This window comes from Moschus berezovskii, chromosome 13 (assembly GCF_049115385.1).
Source record: "Moschus berezovskii isolate FMDL1 chromosome 13, NW_MosBer_1.0, whole genome shotgun sequence".
Taxonomy (NCBI): domain Eukaryota; kingdom Metazoa; phylum Chordata; class Mammalia; order Artiodactyla; family Moschidae; genus Moschus; species Moschus berezovskii.
The window spans coordinates 12,876,694-12,894,912 of NC_142472.1; the positions used below are offsets into that span (position 1 = coordinate 12,876,694).

Consider the following 18,219-nt stretch of genomic DNA (forward strand, 5'->3'; position numbering starts at 1 on the left):
GCAGGCAGATTCTTTACCGTCTGAGTCACCAGGGAAGCCCTGCTATCACAGATCAGCGTTATTTCTAGGGCAGAGTGAACATCCCAATCTCTTCTCACAGACCTAAAGGCAACTGGAGATGTCCAGAGGCCCATACACCTGTCCCAAGGAGCACCTGTCTTCTGAAATGCTCTTCATGTTGGATTTCTTTGCCTGCGGGAGTGTGTCTAGGAAATCCCCTCAACCGTAAGCATTCCCCAAGCCTGTGCTGTCAACCACATTCTAGATCACACTTGCTTCCTTAGGGAATCTCAGCTCCTTTTATAAGCCCCGGTACCACTTCTCTGTGGATGAGCCCCAAATGCACACTGAGCCCTACAGTCCACGACCTACACTTCCACGAGGACACTGCAGTTTCACTTCAATCTTCCAATGATCCAGAACAATCTCCTTCCTTCCCCACTCCTCCTGCGAGGTTCTCACTGGCATCACGAAGGTTCCTGCAACCTCAGTTCATGGACTCCCTGCTTCTCCCTCGGCTTCCGTGAGTCCTGCCCACCATCTTAGGACACTGCCCCTGTATCTGGGCATCACCTCCCACCAAGTCTCACCGCCACCATTCCAGCTTGTGCCTCCACGACTCTTGGGTGCCCGCAGTGCTGGCTCCAAGCTGTGCTCACAGAATTGTCCCCCTCAAGCAGGGTCTCACTCCATCACTCACCTGCTTACAAACAGTTGATGGCTCCCTGCCACACTCTGAATAAAGTTCAGAATCCACAGCGTGGTATTCAGGGTCCTTCAAACATTTTAGCTGTGACCCCATGAGTACTTCCTGGACTCTGCCCCCTGCTCCGTGGACACCGGCCTGGGTGCTCCCCGAATGCATGCACCACGGGCTGGCCCTTCCTTCATATGCCCATTAGAAGCTACCTCCTCCAGGAAGTCTTCCCTGACTCACTTGGACGACAGCTAATCTCCTGGAAAGGCACCTTATACCTCCCATGTGGCACAGATTACCTTCACTGTGACGATTTATTTCTGTATCTTATCTGTTATTCTAGAGCATAAATTCCATGAGAGAAAAGGAAATGAGGAACACTGAAGATCTTGACCTTACACACAGAATTCTTTTTCTCTGCAAATTTTTCTGTCGCCAAGAAAACTTCACTCAGTAAAACACATTTGCCCTGGCCCAACAGATGAGGACTAAATTAACAGTGATCCACTCTCTCCCCCTGACACTGGGGCTTTCAAGGTGCACAGGGTACTTCTGGTTACCTTGTTTCACCAGGTCGTCACAAAAGCCCTGAGATGTGGCATGGTGATCTTGATTTACGCCAGCCAGGAGACCAAAGTTCCAAGTGACCTGGTAACTCCTATGCATCCTAACTAAGTAAGGGAACCCAGGATTCTGACTCATGTTAACAATCCACAAGTTCTGGATTCTGGCTACCCTCAGCCACCCTTATTTATCTTTTGAGATCTGCCCTCCCTCGAAAGGGCAAAGGGCACTGTCATCTGTGGTCTCCAGCATGTCCCTTTCTTCCACTAGTCTTGACTAACAAATAAGATTTTTTAAAAAGTCCTTGAAGCAAAACTTTCATTTGTTTGTAAAAAAAGTAAAAACAGGGAGAGAAAAGTAGATGTTATGTGTGCCATGACAAAGTGGCCTTATGATTACAATTTCCATCATGATTATCATCGTTACTATTCACTGATGATTTCAAGTTTGCATTTGAAGTGTTAACTTCCACTGGCCAAGGAGTAAAACATTATATGGCTCCATGGTTCTTGTTATTAGTGAGGATGGAGCCCCATCTCAGAAGTTCAGAAGTTTAGGAAACAGGTAAGGTGGGGAGTGTGTGCTAGTTGCTCAGTCGTGTCCAACTCTTTGTGACCCGATGGACTGTAGCCCGCCAGGCTCCTCTGTCCATGGGATTCTCCAGGCAAGAATACTGGAGTGGGTTGCCATTTCCTTCTCCAGGGGATCTTCCTGACCCATGGATCGAACCCGGATCTCCTGCATTGGAGGCAGATTCTTTACCATCTGAGCCACCAGGGAAGCCCAAGGTGGGGAGACATGAGTGGAAATAAAAGAAGGAAATAGGGAGACCTTCCGACTAGTTCTCCCTTTAGAACAGTGCCAGGCAACCAGCGACATCTAAAACTTTCTTCCTAAAGGCAGGAAAGACTAAAAGACCTCACCCCTTATCCTAAGTGTCCAGCTCGCTGGATTTCCATCAGCTGAGCACACTGGATAATGTACACCCAGACTGAGCAATAACTCCGAGCAGGACCCTGGGTACTCCTCTGGCTTCCCTTCCCATCATACCTTGCTTTCCACAAAGGGTGAGCCCTCTCCCTCGCTAGTCACGTCTAACTAGCTGGCTACAGCAGCTGTCAACCCTTCGACTGTTCTGGCCAGGACAGCGTGTGTTTTTTGAGAAACCTTTTTCTGGGGACTTCCCTGGCGATTCAGTGGCTAAGACTCCGCTCTCCCAATGCAGGGGGACCAAGTCCGTTCCCTGGTCAGGGAATTAGATCCCACATGCCGCAACTAAAAAGGTCCCACGTGCTGCAATGAAGATTAAAGAACCCACGTGTTGCAACTAAGATCTGGTGCAGCCAAATAAATAAATACTTTTTAAAAAAGAGAGAAGAGAGAGACCTTTTCTGGCAGCAATTGCCATTTCAAAGCAGAAAAAAAAAGTGTGTGTGAGGGAGTAATTTTGTGTGCAGGAGAAAAGTGTTTCTAATTTTCAATCCTGAAAATGTGAGGGGAAGAAGGAAGATGTGAAGGAGGGAAATAAGTTAGTAGATGCAGCCTCTCTGCTTTCCCCATTAGAGGCTGGACGCCTTCCAGCAACGTGCCATTTTGAGAAAGGAAGCACACAGCATCGCCCGTCCCTACCTGCTGGGGCAGGTCGGCTCCCTCTTCCCAAGCCTTCGGATTCATGGCTAGGTCTCCGACCATTATTTCCTAGCACAGTGTTCACTGGAAGCCTGATAGTGTATTGAACATATGGTTTTCATTTTTTTTTTCCCAGTTTTGAACCAGAGAACAAGATGGAGAGTGTCACAAACCTAACTCCAGGATTTGCTGGTTCTGCCAAACTGTGTAAGGGGAAACTAACTCCAGGCTGATGCCCGTCCTGTGCTGGAAGCTTCGGGGGCCTGGGAGGGCTCAGTGACCACAGACTGCTGATCTGATAAAGCACGCAGGCCATGTCAGAGCTTCTCGGTGACTTTCTGCGCTAAAGGAAAGGATCAGAACTTCAAATAAAAATCTGCAACTGCAGAACAGTTAATTCAAGACTCAACACGTACCTGGCTAAGGGGACAGATATTAACTCGAGGATCCACGATGTTTGAATCGCAACCTTCCCCAGCCTCACATCTTGAATGGCTGGCCCGTCGGTGTTGCCAAAAATCACCCCTTCCCTCAAAATGAATTTCTCTGATCAATTATTTAGTGTGGTCTGTCTGGGTTATACAACATCAGCTTCACCCTGAGGGGGAACAAATTTCATGCTCCCTTGTGGTCAGCTGGAAAATTTGCAGTTTCAATTAAAAAGGCAAATTTTCAGTGTGGCAAAGATGGTTGGCTGAGTTTAAACTAGTAGTTAAAAAAAAAAAAAAAAAGCAACGCTGTGATGGAGTAGGAACGCAGGGACTTTCAGGTTAAATATCAACCTGGGAATTTTCCTAAGAAAAACTGGCGGGCTTATCTCCCCTCAAGTTTTAAAGTCTTAGAACAGGCCCTCTCTGGGCTTTCTCTAGATGAAGCCTGGTCAGTTCATCAGGAAAATGGTTTATCAACGTCTCCCCTTCTTTTTATTTGCTCAGGGCGGCCCTGAGTAGGCCTGGCCAGAACGGAGGGAGAAAATCCTTCCCAGTTTCTCCTGCTCTAGGAAGGAGGGCGGGTTAGTGCAGCCTGCTGTCGACGGGAGCTGGGATTAATTAGTTCCTTCGGTGACCTTGGCATCTACTGAAGGCTGAGTGTGTGTCTAAGCCGCTAAGGACTGTGCTGAGAGCTGCAGAGAAACTTGGGAGGGCTCGGAGCTACTGCTAAAATGATCACCTTTCTGTTGTGCCAAAGACAAACACAGCAAATCACAATCCCAAACCAGGTACTTTACCTCTGAAAAGTGCCTTAGTGTGGTGTTCAAACTGAGTATCTACCATTCTATCATCTATCAATCAACCTAGATCTATCTATATATATACACTAATCTATATCTACAGCTATTTGTATATATATTTATCTATATTTTTATCTACCTATCTCTTCTGTGTATATTAATCTATATCTATAACCATCCATCTATATATATTACCTTAAATCTATACCTATCTGCATCTGTATCTTTATTAACCTATATCTAGATCAGTGTGTGTGTGTGTGTGTGTGTGTGTGTGTGTGTGCGCGCTTAGTTGCTCAGTCATGTCCTACTCTTTGTGACCCCATGGACTGTGCCCGCCAGATTCCTTTGTTTGTGGGAGTCTCCAGGCAAGAAAACTGGAGTGGCTTGTCATTTCCTTCTCCAGGGGATCTTCCCATCCAGTCTCCAGCACTGCAGGTAGATTCTTTACCATCTGAGCCTCCAGGGAAGCCCCATCTAGATTAATAGATGTGATGTATTATATAGATAATATGAGTGTATTATCTATATATTAGTCTAAATCTACCATCTATCTCTTATCTATATGTATTTATCAATCATTCTATGGGTAGTTTTGCAGCTCAATACCCAGGAACTCGCCTGCTATTTCAGGAGGTGCCTAAAGCCTCCCGTTGAACGGAAATCAATTTTCAGTCATTCCATGCCACTGGGGAAGCTGTCTGTCCCTCCCCCATGTTGCCCCTACCCATCAGTTTTTCCCCACTGCACTCAGGCCTGAACAGAGCCTGAGGGAACATGGAGAACCCCACCCCTTTCTCTCCTACAGCTGGTTCAAGGTTCAAGTATAACAGTGATAAGGGTCACCAATGCGACAAAGCTGCCAGAAACACTGCGAGTCGTAGGTTGCATAAATAAAAGTATCATTTCCTGAAAATAACTGGCGGTGCTAACTGCTCCTATCGGAGGAAGCTTGCTTGTTGTCTTTAAATACACGAAGGGGCTCGCCTGCTGACGGGGAATTTGACTTTCTGGGGGCATCCCAAAGGCCTGCACACGGGCTGAGCAGTGGAGGGCTTGGGAAGTCACATCGCATTTCAGCACAGGGAAGGATTTTATAATGAAATGTTGTGGTCTGCACGCATCATGGGGCCGTCACTGTCGAGACGGACGAGCAGCAGTTAGAAACTGCTGGGCAGCACCGTGGTGAAGGGTAGACAGGAATCCCACCAACTCCTTCCAATGGGGTACCCCCACTGCTTTTCATCTGACATTTGTGGGTTCTGTCCGTTGGGAGGCTCTCAGAATCAGGGAAGGTGTGCAAAGCTGCTCCACCGACTCTCACCTGTCTCCCTTTGGCTCCCCCTTCCAATACCTGAGCCCCCAGGGGAACAAAGACACGGTGGAAGGAGCAGGTCACAGAAAGCAAAGAGTTAAAAAAAGGGCAAAGCTCTGCGTGGGTCCCACAGCCCCAGAGGCCGCCAGTCCCTTTGATCCTGCCTCTTAATTGCAGCTTAGTTGCAACAGGGGACTTTGAAGAAAAGAAACAAGGAAACTCTGGAGATAGGGTTTGTTTTGTTTCCTGAGGGGATGGTCTTTGTGGTGGCTGCCAGGAAGCTGATACTGCAGGGTTCAAATGATGGGCTTCCTGAGGTGGTAAAGAAACCATCCTTTCCCCCAGGTGAGAGCCAGGTGTGACCAGAACCCCAGAGACCTGGGGCTTCCGTGTGCCATTTAGTGGGGATGCCAGGTACAACCCTGGCAGAGAGAAGAGGCCACGGGTCAGCTCAGGAGCCCACAGAGCAAGACAGGAGAGCCTGCCACGTGAGGATGGTCAGGAGACACAGCCAGAGAGGAAGACCACGCGTCCTTGTTGGAGAATGGGTGACCTGTGTGAGTGGAACAGCCCTGCCTGCGAACGGCGACATTGATGGAAAGGCAAAGGGTCTTCCAGGTCCTCAGAGCGTCACTGATTCAAGGGACGTGAACTTGGGTGAACTCCGGGAGATGGTGAGGAACGTCCATGGGGTCGCAAAGAGTCGGACGTGACTTGGCGATTGAACAACAACGAAGTCCAGGTGGTAATGCCAAAGCCACACAAAGCATCTCACTTTTGCACAGACCTCGCCACTGCACGTTATCCACTGACCGTGTCTAGAGGGCACCTCGGCCAAGGTCTTTCCTTGAGCTTCTCCCTCTGTACATGCGCACACAGACACGGGGGAGACGGGGTGAGGAAGAGGTCCACCCTTCATAGCGCGTCACGGAGACGAGGCTCCAGCACCCTGGGTGATTTCCCAGGTCCTCTGTGAGGAGGAACTCACGGCTAACGCCGAACTCATGCCGGAACAGCCTGCCAGGACTTGCTTGTTTGTGTGTTACTTCACCGTTTAGTGAATTCTGCCAGTGGTTCACGCACATGTGAGAGAAATTTTTCTAAAGCAAACCCCTTGTTTGTTGCTACCCCCCGAGGAAGCACCGTTGGAAAAGGTCTGGGTGTTTGGAGACGCGCCAACTGGACTCTCGGCCTTGCTCTGTCGCTTGTTCGTGCCTGACCTTGGCAAAGAACTCAGCCTCCTGGGACTTCATTCTCTTCATAAAAAGGTTTAACTGACTTGATGCACATAAAGCTCTCAGCAGAGGGCTTGGCATATAGTAGGCACTCAATAAACTCAATCAAGACTTGGTGTCTTTCGGCCCTAAAAGGTTATTGGGTAAATTAAAAATGCATAAAAGTACTGGCCATCTGTGTGTGGACTAAATGGGCAGTTGGGCAGGGCAGACTTCCTCTAAATCAGGTTAGCGGGACTCCTGATCCAGGAGAGAAGAGGCCCCAGGCTGAACAAACAGCAAAATGAAGCCCTCAAGGGCAGGAAAGAAAGACGGATGTGAAACAAGACCTCAGACTGTCCACGGTCAGGCCTGCATGTTCACTGAGGCCACCCACTATGACAGCGGCCATCTCACCTAACCTCTTTATTCATCGCGCACAACTTCAGAACGAGCATTTTTTAAATGCGATGTTAACTGCACATAACACTTCCTCTATACTCTTTCTGTTCTTTGGAGGAAGAACCAGCCTTCTCTTAAGGGAAATGCTGAGTTGCTCAGGGGTCCCCAGACTGATCCACCGAGGCCGTCGGACCTGCAGGCTCTGGCTCTGACCACCATCAAGAGGAAAAAGTCTATGGCTGATTTTGAACATGGATATTTGGTAGGAAAAAAAATATCTCTGGAGCAGACGTGTAAACAGACACACCAGCCTTCCCTGGAGGCGGTGAGTAAGTCTCCTAGGGAACTGGTGAGAGTCTGTGTCCACAAAGAAGAGACAGCCATTGCGGGCACGGGGGCCATCCACAGACATCGGCTGCTGTGACCACAGAGATGCTGGAAACGCCAAAAGGCCACCTTCACAGTCTGGACCACAGCAGCGTCATGGCCAGCTTCGTGGGACAGACTCAACCTTAGATCCAGTCTGAGCCCGGGCAGCCTGGAAAGGCCTCCTGTGTGGAGAAGGCAGGTCCTGGACCTCAGCCCTGCAGAGGCTTCATGAAAACCATCTTAGACCCAGAAATCTGCCACCGTCAACGTTTATGCCAGCAAAGTGCTCTAGAGCCTTTAGGACGAGCAATGAGGGTCATCTTCCTCACCTGGGAGTTTGTTAGGCATGCAGAATCTCGATCCCCACCCCGGATTGACTGGATCAGACTCTACCGTTTCACTTGGATCCTCAGGAACATGCTGTGCCCAGGAAGGTCTGAGGAGTGCTGCTGGGCCTCCTCACCGTAGGCACGTGGGACCTTCTCATTTTCTTCAAAGCAGTCCTTATGGCTGATGCAACTGAGACCTTGGAGCCAGGGATGAACGGACCCTGGGTCTTCGACAACAGGGAGTGTAGTGTCCAGAGGGATCTCCAATCACTCTGGAATTACTGTCCTAACCAATTAGACCCTTAAAATGTATATGTTGAGATATAGATGCATACATGTTGATAACTGTCAGTTTTAAATGCTTTCTTTCGATTATTAGTGAAGACTCACTCTTTAAATATTCGAGTGTTTGTGCGTGTGCGTGTGTATGTTGTTTTTGCTGCTCAGTTGCTAACTCGTGTATGACTCTTTGCGACCCCATGGACTGCAGCACGCTCGGCTTCCCTGTCCTTCACTCTCTCCCTGAGTTTGCTCAAATTCATGTCCACTGAGTCGCTGATGCTCTCTAACCATCTCATCCCAATGTGAAGAGCTGAGTCATTGGAAAAGACCCTGATGCTGGGAAAGACTGAAGGCAAGGGTGAAAAGAGGGTGGCAAAGGATGATATATATAAGATGTATATGATATATATACGATCTGATACATATGAGATCTATGCAATATGAGATATGTACATATGTGTGTGTGTATATATATAACAGGAGATTCTCTTTATCCAGCTGGTGTTCTATTGCTCTCACCACAGCAGTGAACTGATATTTGCCTCCAGGAGGACCACGGCCTGACCACTCATGTCAGAGAGGGTAACCATGGCAGGATAATGTGCCGGGAGCCAGGGAGGCTGTGCTTAACAGGCATGTGCTTAAGAGTCTTGGTTACTCATTTTTGGTAGACAGTTTTGCTCCTTTGTGGGTACCTGTTTTCGTGGTTCCTTCCTACCTCTTACTCTCTTCTGGGCCCTGGCAGTCTCCCCGAGGCTCATCCTTGGTCAGCAGCCTGCCTTCACTGATGCGCCCTTCTTCTTGGACGTGGTGAGCACTCCTGGCCTCCACAATGGCCTCCATACAGGTGTGTCTTAGTTTACATGTGCAGCCTGGTGCCTGAGCTTTTTCTCCATTTTACGTTGTCAGATGTCTATGGATGACCCACTTGGGTGACCCATCATTAAATAAAACACCATGATCAGGACTCAAAACTCATCCTCTCTCCCTCTCCTGACCCTGTTCCCACTGACCGGCCCCCTTTCCCATCTATCCCCATTTTCTGTTAGGATCCCATGGATATTTCTCCTGCCAGAAACTCCAATGCCGTTTTGGCTCTTCTAAGCTCTCACCAGTCTCCGCTATTTTTCCTTCAAGACACCTTTTAGATTTGCCCTTTTCCCTCCATTCTCCCACTGCCATTCTAATCCAACTCCTTGACCACATGACGTCTGAAATATTGCAGTTTTCTGGCCGGTGGCATCACTTGTTATAAATTTTCTAACCTCTGACCTGATCTTACAAGCTCAGTTCAATCCTTATAAAGCATTAGATGGGATGTTAACAAAAATGAAACTCCTCCACATGGCTCTTTGAAAAGTGAAAGTGAATGTTAGTCACTCAGTTGTGTCCGACTCTTTGTGACCCCATGGACTGTAGCCCACCAGGCTCCTGTGTCCATGGAATTCTCCAGGCAAGAATACCAGAGTGGGTTGCCATTCCCTTTCCAGGTCTCCTGCACTGCAGGTAAATTCTTTACCATCTGAGTCACCACAAAGCTCTTTAGTTCTTCCATAGTCTGATTTTCCCCAACTCCATCTAAACTAATTTCTGGGTGGGAGGAATTGTGAGATTGCGATTGACATATATATACTATTGATACCACGTATAAAGTAGACAACTAATGAGAACCTGTTGTATAGCACAGGGAACTCTATTCAATGCTCTGTGTTGACCTAAATGGGAAGGAAATCCAAAAAAGACTGCATATATGTATACATACAGCTGATTCACTCTGCTGCACAGTAGAAACACAACATTGTAAAGCAGCTACACTCCAATAAAAATTAGTCAAAAAATAAACTTATTTCCCCTACTCCCCAATACTGAATCCCTGTTCTCAAAGTTCAGTTCTACATTGGCCCTCACACTAAGCTGCTCCTCCTTGAGATAACCTTCCTTTCTCTAATTCTGACTACTGCCCACTCCAAACTTTTTGGATTACATACCACTGGTGGCGCTAGTGGTAAAGAACCCACGTGCCAATGCAGGAGACATAAGAGACGTGGGTTTAATCCTTGGGTTGGGAAGATCCCCTGGAGGAAGGCATGGCAACCCACTCCAGTATTCTTGCCTGGAGAATTCCAAGGTCAGAGAAGACTGGCGGGCTACAGTCCATGGGGTCACAGAGTTGGACAGGACTGAAATGACTTAGCACCCAAGCATGCCACCCCATCAGAAAAACACTTCTGTGCAGAGGCAACCATTGTAAGGTTATCTACTTATCTAAAAATGTTATACTTGCATAATAATACGAATATGTTACATACATTGTGAAACATACATGGACATTGACATTTTAAAAGGATGAGCTGAATAATACATAAGACGTTAAGTTCAACTGTTTCCTTTCCTCACCTAACGAATGATCCGACCCTAGGCTTGAGGAATAGACATCCCATTTTAGAAACACTGATCTAGACAAAGTACATCTATTCAGAGCCAGAGGATGTATCTCTTCTCCTTGAAGTCTCAGCTACTTCTCCAGCCCAAAAGCAGTTCTACATTCCTGAACTCCCAGAAACATTAAAATTATAAGTAGTAAATCATTAGTATAATATACACTTCACCAATACTTTTTAGTTGATTAATTGGCACTTGCATCTGAGATGCCAGAAATTTATAGATTTTTGAAAACAATTCTATATCTTAATTAAAAACACACTATCTTCCCCAAAATTGCTTGGGTTGGGCTCTAGTCCACATCACAACATCCACTGCAAGAAAACTCCAAGTCAGACTGCAGTGTAACTTCATTTAAAGACTATTTTATCTCATTAAATATCATCTGCACAGATCCCCATGGTTTTGAGGATCAACTTTTCCATTTTTTGGTTAGTGAGATTTTTAACACGTGGCTTAACCTCAATTAATTAACTGAAAACTCAAATTCAGTTTTTAATTTATAAGATGGGGACAAAAGGCCATGAAAAGATATGATAAGCATAAAAACAGAAATGCTATATGACGTAAGATACTGCTAGTGTTATCATGCCCAGTATTTAGGTACCATAATGTAAACTATGTAAAGTATATCTGAGATTTCTAAAATAATAAACCTCTTTCTTTCACCTTGAGCTTTCATTTTTTTCTGCAAATTATTTTTATCTTCTCAATCTTAACTGCTCGGATGAAAACACATAGTGCTGTCTCTCTATAGGACTCGGAGGTATGATCAGGTCTGAGTTTAAATTTTGGCTCCACCAAATACTAGCTGTGGGATCACTGGTGTATTACAGAACCTTTCGGAACTTCTACTGGTCAGCGTTAACTTTGCATTTCGCTCGTGCGTGCCAAATCACTTCAGCTGCGTCTGACTTTGCGACCCCATGGGCTGTAGCCTGCCAGGCTCCTCTGTCCATGGGGATTCTCCAGGCAAGAATACAGGGTGGGTTGCCATTTCCTCCTCCAGGGGATCTTCCTGGCCCAGGGACCAAAGACACATCTCTTACGTCTCCTGCCTTGGCAGGTGGGTTCTTACTGGTGCCACCTGGGAAGCCCTAACTTTGTGGGGATAACATTAATTCGTGGACTTCCTATAAGGTTCAAAATAGCCAAGATATGTGTGTAAAACAGCTTATAACACTTGCTACTAAAATATTAATTTAACAGGCTTAAGAGAACTCAATGAGATGCTCTCATAGGAAAATGCAATACTTTGAATTTTGGTTTCATTGCTGACTTTGGTTCTTCCCTGATCTGTAAGCCATTCACAATGATTTTGTGAGTTTTATGTTCTAGAACACCTTCCTGCCAGTCACAGCCAGGCTCGCGCTGCTACTGTGTGGCTGGGTTGGGGCGTGCAGCCTGGGTAGGGTTTTGTTCCCTAATGCCTTCTGAGCAGTCAGAGCTGGGAAAACGAAGCCAACCATCCGCCCCTCCTGTTCCATGGCCGCACCTGGCTGCCTACTGTACTAGTTATAAACGCCTTTGTGTGTGAAAGCATCTGAGGACAGGAGAAAGAGACGTGCACGTGTCCCAGGGGCACTTGGAAGTTTTCCCTGATCTTCAAAATTCAAATCAATTAAGTACTGAAAAAAAAATCCGTGAATAAAAGTTTTAAAAATCCGGTCTATAACTCATCTCCACCAGAAGCTTTACCTAGCATGTCCCCACAGGAGTGCTCTAATTTTAGGCTCCCAGTTTCTAAACCTAGATTTGAACTGTCAATTGAGATAAAGCCTGTGAAAGACCTTCGTAGAAGGTACGGAAGTGTACATAGGCTAACCATTCTTCTGAAGGTATCTGTGTGCTGATCTATGTGGCTCAGTGCTAAAGAATCCAATGCAGGAGAGGCAGGAGATACAGGTTTGATCCCTGGGTTGGGAAGATTCCCCTAGAGAAGGAAATGGCAACCCACTTCAATCCTCTTGCCTGGGAAATCCCACTGAAAGAGGAGCCTGGTGGACTACAGTCTCTGGGGTTGCAAAGAGTCGGACACGACTGAGCGACTGAGAACTATTTTTATCTTGTTTGTAAATGTCTTGTTTCCCAGTGAGGATGGGCTGCACGTGGCTCAGGCCCAGGGACCTGCACTCTCTCTGGTGTCTCCTAATTCTTCCTGCTGTCCTCTGAGGTGGCTGAGTTGGTAAAGAATCCACCTGCAATGCAGGAGACCCTGGTTCGATTTCTGGGGTCGGGAAGATCTGCTGGAGAAGGGATAGGCTACCCAATCCAGTATTCTTGGATCTTCCTTGTGCTTCAGCTGGTAAAGAACCCGCTGCAATGAGGGAGACTTGGGTTCGATCCCTGGGCCGGGAAGATCCCCTGGAGAAGGGAAAGGCTAACCACTTCAGTATTCTGTACGGAGAATTCCACGGGGTTGCAAAGAGCTGGACATGACTGAGCAACTTCCACTTTCACTTTCACTGCCCCAAAGTTTTTCTGTGGCATCCAGCTTGCCTCGATGCTCCTAGACCTTAGAACCTTCCTATGTGCCTGCCAGGACCCACTGCTAAAAAGAATTCTTGAGGCTCACTTACACTCTCTTCTCTAAGCTCTTCCCAAACTGGGTTCCTTCCCTCACAGCTTGTCAGTGCCCAGAGAATTTACAATAATTTTGATGTTAGGGGAAAAACAAAACCAAACCAAAATTTTGTGTTTAAAAAGGAAATTGATTTAAAAAGAAAAAAAAGTACCTGTGCTTTTTTAAAAAGGACAGGTTGGGGGATATGGAATTTTAACTCTCCAGGGTCAGGAATCAGGTTTCCTGGCTGGTATGGGGACAGTGAGATCTCAGCCACCCTGAGACTCAGAAGTGTGGGAGAGGGGCTAGGATTTCCTCTGGTTGATTGACGGTTGAGGCTTTCAGATGACGAGCCCATGTTCCCCAGTCATTTCAGGGCTGACTCTCAGCTTGCTGAGAGTATTTTGGATTTGGACGGCAGCAGTCTTGTATGCCTGTTCCTCATCTTACATCATTATGTGTTATTTAAACAATATTGTGCTGAGAAATACAGCAGAAGTGAAGAAATTACAGATAGATATTTAAAACTCAAAATTCCTTCTCTTAATCCTCCCCCAAACACCAAAACTGTCTCAAAACCTACAATTAACGTCTGATGGTTAACAATGTGAAATTAACATTACCCAATAAAGTTATTATTAAAGTCTTTGAAACTTACAATTTTGCATCGCTTCTTTCTGTCCTGTATTTTGCACCTACTCAGAGGCAGGTATTAGGTAATTGACTTGTTCTAACCAAACAGCAAAAGCCAGAGGAGCCAAAAGGTGTTTAATAAACACTTGTTGACTGATTGATGGAACACACCGACCCAGGATCTCGGAGACAATGCATTCTTTGTGCACTAAGGTAACATCAGTGGGTCCGTTTTTATTATTAAGCATTTCTGCCATATTGAAGGGAGCAAGCCAGCCAAAAACTTAACCATCAGCAACGTGGCTCCTGCTCGCAGAGGAAGCCCTCTGGTTTCTTTCACACCTGTGTTTACTCTTAGCAACAGAGCCAGGCCCAGCTTCCGCTCAACAATGCTGAGTTATGGGGGCACACGCCTGACGCAGAACAGACATGACGCCACTCTGGGCTTCTCATCATAAATATCATCACAGCTACAAGTAACCGTCTGAGCATATTAAAAATAAAACCCAACAAAACACAAAACAAAAGAACAACTACACTGAGTAACAATACTGGAGAAAAAAAAAACAGTACTGCAACTAATTTACAAAGCCTCACTAAGTCTTCTGCCTTCTGCAAGAAAGCAGAGCATGAAGTACCAAGTTTCCTGTTCCACACGTGCACATCTGTGCCCACCTGGTTCATTTCAGAAAGGATGCCGGGGCATGGGACATCTTTACGTCTCTGCACAGCCACTTCTCTTTCTTTGCTGGGCCTTCAGGTTGGGGCTCAGGCAGGTTTTACAAGAGGTCAGTGTCCGGGCCCCTATGCTGCTCTGCCCCCCAGCTTCTGCGCTCATCTGGCCTGACGTTGGATATCCAGTTTTCTGGGGACTTTGCCACAGGCTGACATCAGTGCCTCCCACCTCCCACCTTTCCACAACACCCCTCACCCACCCAACCCCACCCACCTGCTCCCCAGAGAAGGCAGCTTTCTCTGCCTGATATGGCAGCTGCAATGGCTTGTGACCCACCGGCTCTTCTGCACTGTACCTGGAGCTGCTCAAGACCCCAAACTCTTGTTTTTACAACCAACATGCCCTGCAGGCATCCCACCTCTTCAGTAATCAGCATCCTTTACCACTTCCCACGGGAGCCACCTCCTTCTACGTTGATGATATGTTTTGTCATTTTGGAAAATGTAAACAAACCAGTACACCTTCCCATTTTTTTTTTTTTTTAGTCTAGTTGACACACAATACCCATCTTTTCTTGTTATCGGCAGGAAGAAAGGAAGAGAACACGCGCAAGCATGAGCCTCATAGGTCCCGCATAAGGAATTCTCTTCAACCCCGTACCTAAAACCTCTTCTCCCAGTTCCTGCTTGGAATCATGAGTACCTGATCTCGAATCTCTATGGCACACCCCGAGCGGGACTGGCTGGTAGCCATGTGATATTGATTTGTTTTTACCATAGCAACAGCAAATTAAAACAACTAGCAGGCAGAAGGCAGGCTGTTAACCAGGGACGCTACACAACCAGTAGATTTCACAAGCGTATTTTTCTGCACTCCTTTCATTTTCTCTCTTACTGACTCCACTTGCACACATTTCATACCCAAGTCGAAGCCAAAAGAGCACTAAATGCTTTGGGTACTACAAGGCCTGTGTCTGAAAGGTTCTGGTTTACATAGCTTCTAGTAATATTGCACCAGATCAAAGGAGAACACGCACACAAGCGATGCTCTGATTTTCTTGGAAATCGTATGTCGTGCTCTAAGGATGAATATCCCTAGAAAATTTACATGAACGTGAAGTAAAGTGAAGGGTTCTGTATCCATGACTATGTATCTTAACACCGTACGGCATTTCCCACAGTTTCATTCATAGGGTGGTTTTATCCCTCTTAACTAGCTCACTGTGTCAAGAGACAAACAACTTTTTTTTTTTTGGATGCAAGGTCAAGGTCTCTCAAAATGCTAGAAGTATAAAGGAAAGTGTAGCAAGTATTAATCAGTTCTATTAAGGGAGAGGAAAAACTGAGATGGGTGTTTGTTAGAGGCTACACAACCCAAGCAGTCCTAAAGAGGGTGCAAACTAGGGCCGGGAACTCCCCAGAACTCCAGGCTGTTCTAATGGAAATTCTTTGCCCGAAAGGCTCTGTATTAAAAACTAACCGTCCCTGGATCGCTGTGACCAAGGCTGCCACTTGTGACACGGGGCGAAGAGCCTGCCGTGCCAGACTGCCCTTTCCTGGGTCCATCGACACTAGGGCATGGTGATCTTTCTACCAGAGGAGCTGTTCCCACCATCACTGCCAGCCATGAACTTGGTGGCATAGCCTGGGTCCTAAAGAGTGGCCCTGGGGGAAGCTGGCAACGGGGCCCCTGGGTGGTAATGTCTGCCCAGGTGCCAAGAGACAGGCTGAGCTGAGGGGACCCAAGGCCTGAAGCACAGCCGGTCCACTCCCTGCCACAGCCGGAGCCCTGCAGACAAACTACCTGCCTGACATGAGAAGGCAGGTAGGAGAAGATGCCCTATTTCTGCTGGAGAATCGCTTCAGGCTTTCAGAAAGGACGGGAAAATGAAGACATAACTCAAGACCTGCCAAGGAAGAGTCTGAACGTTCCTAGCCAGGACATAAAGAAATATTCCTCTCCACGAGCTTGAATAAAAGAACACACAGCAGAAAATAGTTGGGAGATGACGTCAGAAGTTCTGGGCGAGTGTCCTGCACTTCTCCTTGAAAGTAAAATCAGTGGGTCTAGAAGAATCTACGTGGCATTGCCCTTATTTAAATGAGGACTTCCACTGCTCCTTGCAAAACAGACAAGCTGGCTGAAGAAACTTCATCTTATTTAGAGGCTCTAAGAACCTCTTTATTATTATTATTATTTTTACTTTATTATACTCACAATGCACATATTACTCAATCAACAAATATCCTTCCACTTAACCTTTGTCTTTTGCAAAGGCCAGCAGTGTTTCTTGAAGAACATTCACCATGGTAGTGGTTAGGCTAGTCAAATTTTTTTTTTTTTCCTTCGCTTCACTGCTTGCTAACTATTCTAAAAATGTTACACATTTATTGTAAACATATGCTTCCGAGGCCTAACAAAAAAGCACAGTTTCCTCATGCCTGGCAGAAATTTAAAACGGAAAAGGGCAGAAAGAATTCTTTAACAAATATATCCTTTCCTTCTCTTGGGCCAAGTGTGTTAAAAATAAATCTTCATCATTTCTCACTGCTGCTTCTCGGCAAGAAAGTTGATATGGTTCGGCACAGTGAAAACACAGCTTTAAAAAGCTAGCCTGCCCTCATTAAATTATTCTGCTGGCTGTGTGTTCTCATTAAAAATGCATAAAGATCAGATAATTGCAGTAAGCATTATTAACCCAGCGTTACTTTTGAATATAATGGTTCCACTTTTAAGCTGGAAACAAAGGCTCAGACATGCCAGAAAAAGAAATGTAAACATTGAACTACAGTATCGAAAACTTGTCAGAAAGCTACCTCTAGCTGGCTTGTTAAAATGTGCTTTTGAAACTCAATCAAAAGCCATGGCATCGGAGAGCTAGGTAGGTCCCTAATATCCCATAAGTCGATGTATTTTTTCTTTAAAAAACATTTCATCGATGATTATTTACCAGGAAGTTCTTTTCCCCCCCCTTAATCACGAGTCTGTTTTCAAATCTTAGGATCAACGTAAACTTTATTTATTCGGGAGCTAACTATGGCAGTCTGAAAATTATTTTTTCTAAAACCAGAAAATAAGAAGGCCCCCAAGAATTCAAATGGTTTCTGTTGAGTAATCAATGGTCCTATTCTTTGAAATAAAAACTCGTTTTATGCTTCACCCCAAACAGGCGGCAGAGATTCACGCTTGGCCATTTCTTTTTTTTTTCCAAATCAAAACGTTACGTAAAACTCCAGGGTCCCCCCCTGCAAGGATTTCATTTGAATTAGTGGAACCCGGTTTCCCTGGCTTCCTGAAGCAACACACACGGAATGCAGCATACTGCAGCAAACTCTTCAAACATTCAGGGGGAAAAAAAAAAAGGAGAGGCGGGGGGACGATTTCCCTACCGTGTTTAGCTCCGTCTCTCCGTCTCTGCTACAGTAACCCCAGGCACATCTGGTCGACTCAAGCGGCCGCGGCTTCCTCGCTGCATCCTGAGGAAGAAACCTCCATGCAAAGAGTTCTCCTTCCCCGCTTAGTGTACTCTGGGAGCCGTCTGCCGTATCTGGAAATCGTTGCCTTCGGATGATGAAGCAAAGACAGTCTAAACTCTGTTGCTGTAAGCTGCAGCCCTTCCTCCGACAAACCCCGCCCCGCCGCGGGCCGCCAATCGCCAGGCGGCTCGTCAGCGCGGCCCGTCGGAGCCGGGCCCGCACGGGGCGACTGACGCAGCGCAGCGCCGGCGGGCTGAGAAAACAGCGCGTCCATGCTGATCAAAGGGGAATCTCCCTCTCGGAGGAGAGCAGTCAGAGCCCCAGGACGAAGTGGCACATCACTGGCAGAGCACAGAGACGGGGTGGCTCCCCGAGAACGCCCTTTAAGCCTAGCCAG

The 18,219-nt window shown here is 46.6% G+C and overlaps 1 protein-coding gene across 4 annotated transcripts in view; it reads right to left on the bottom strand.

Annotated features, from left to right (window-relative positions):
- Window positions 1–17,949, bottom strand: part of MBNL2 (muscleblind like splicing regulator 2) — a 170,517-nt gene extending 152,568 nt beyond the window's left edge. For 2 of the 4 annotated variants that reach the window (XM_055426581.2, XM_055426582.2), the window contains exon 1: window positions 17,736–17,946. The gene's annotated coding sequence lies outside the window, so the exon portion shown is untranslated. Of the gene's footprint in view, window positions 1–17,735 lie in introns of all 4 variants that reach the window. The other 2 variants (XM_055426579.2, XM_055426577.2) reach the window with 2 other exon arrangements.
- Window positions 17,950–18,219: the final 270 nt, after the last annotated feature.